This window comes from Cebus imitator, unplaced genomic scaffold (assembly GCF_001604975.1).
Source record: "Cebus imitator isolate Cc_AM_T3 unplaced genomic scaffold, Cebus_imitator-1.0 Scaffold189, whole genome shotgun sequence".
In the NCBI taxonomy this organism is placed as follows: Eukaryota; Metazoa; Chordata; class Mammalia; order Primates; family Cebidae; genus Cebus; species Cebus imitator.
In genome coordinates this window covers 2540994-2543407 of record NW_016107504.1, presented here as the reverse complement: position 1 = coordinate 2543407, position 2414 = coordinate 2540994, and positions in this window count along the sequence as shown.

The following is a 2414-nucleotide window of genomic DNA, read 5'->3' as shown; positions in this document are numbered from 1 at the left end:
AGGGCTGCCCTGTGCAGCAAGGAGGCAGCCTAGTCACTGTCTGCCTGCAGAGGCTTTGCTGAGCTGCTGTGGGCTCCATCCAGCTGTCCTGTGAACTTCCCTGCAGTTCTGTTTATATGGGTGTAGTTAGAACTGGAAGACCGCAATTCTTAATGCATATGCTGCAAACGACATAGCTGAAAAATGTGTGAAGTAAAGACTGATAGAACTAAAGGAAATAATTTCACAATTGTTGTTGGAAATTTAAACATTCATCTCTACAAAATTGATAGAATGACTAGACAGACAGAAAATCAGAAAACATATAGAGTTTAAAAACATCAAACAAGATCTAATCAATATTTAAGAAATAGTCCACCTAACAGCTGAATATATATTCTTCAACTGCTCACAGAAGATATACTAAAGTAGAACACATTCTAGGCCATAAATACTTCTCTACAAATTTAAAAAATTGAGGTCACACAAAGTATCTTCACTGAGACAATGGAATCACACTATGAATCAATAACAGAAGGATAACAGGAAAACATCCAAATACTTATAAATTACACAATATACTTTTAAATAATCCATGGGTCATAAAGTAAGTTTTGACTCAAGTGAAACAGAAAAAAATATATTGAATAATCTGTCATGTGATTAGAGGAAAAAAACAAAAGTACATAAAAAAATAAAAATGACATATCAAATTTTGTGAGCTACAGCTTAACTAGTGCTAAGAGGAATATTATGGTACTAAGTAATAACATTAGAAAAAAGAAAAAATCTCAAATCAATAATTTAAGCTCTCACCTGAAGAAACTAGGAAGAGACAATAAACCCAAAGGAAGCAGAAGCACACATAATAAAGAAAAAAGCAGGAATCGATGAAATTGACAAGAAAATGTCACTTAAAGATTTGGTTCTTTGAAAAAAATAAATTTGACAAACCACTAACAAGACCAACAAAAGAAAGAAAGAAGACACAATTACAATACAGAAATTAAACCAAGGATATCACTACAGAACCTGCAGACATCAAAAAATAAATAAATAAATAAATAGAATACTACAAACAGCTCTACAAATACAAATTTAACAATTTCAATGAGATCAATTCATTAAAAAAACACAAATTGCCACAACTCACTGGAAATACAGTCGTCCCTCCATATATGTGAGGCATTGGTTCTATAATTCCTTATATATATGAAAATTCATGCATACTCAAGCCTTGCGGAGTATGCATATAAAAAAAGCTACCCCTTTGTGTATGTGGGTTTTGTATCCCATGAATAATGCATTTTAAATCTGCATTTGCCTGAAAAAAAAAATCCTCATGTAAGTGGACCTATGCAGTTCAAACTCGTATTTTTTAAGGGTCAACAATAGATACTTTTAATAGCCCTATATCTACAAAGGAAATTAAATTCTTTATTTAAAATGCCCCCTCCAAGTTTCCAGGCCCATGTGATTACACTGGAGAATTCTATTAAACTTTTAAAGAAGAATTATTGCCAATTTCACGTAATCTTTTCCAGAAAAAATAAAAGAAGAGAGAATTAATTTTATGAAGCTAGTATTACCTTAATATCAAAATGAGACAAATCAGTACAAAATGAGAAAATTAGAGGTCAATATTTCTTATGAATATAGACCATTTGTTGAAGGTATCTTTTCTCTGTCAAATTGAAAAAAAAATGCAAAATATTAGTAATAAAACTCATCAATATGTAAAATGATTATATACCATGCTCAAATGGAGTTTATTACAGGTATCTAAGTTTGGTTTAATATTTGAAAATCAATCAGTTTAATCCATCATATTACCAGTCTAAAATAGAAAAATATCATGATTACATCAGGCAATCAATGCCAAAAAATTATTAACCCAAATTCAACACTCATTCATGATTAAAACAACAACTCTTAGAAAAAATAGAAATAGAAGAAAATTTTCTCCACCTCATAAAAAGCATACATATTAAAACTAAAGCTAAACTTACTTAATGGTGAAAGACTGAATGCTTTCTCTTTAAGGTAGGAACAAAACATGAATGTCTACTCTCACCACTCTTATTTGACATAGCACTGAATATTCTAGCCAGAGCAATAAAGAAAGAAAATGAAATTTAAAAGTACAGATTAGAAAGGAAAAAATAAAACTATATTTGTGGATCTCTTGATTATTTCAGGAGAAAATCCAAGGAATCTATAAAAATCTCCTAGAACTAATAAATGAGTTCAGCATGGGCAAAGTATATAAAATAAATGATAAAAATCAATCATATTTCTATATTCTCACAATGGATACATATGTGGCCATTGAAATTTTAAATATAGTACAATTAATCATTCAAAAATAAATCACTTAAGAATAAATGTAAAATACATGTACAGTACTAACAACCAACAAAATAAAATTTAAAGAT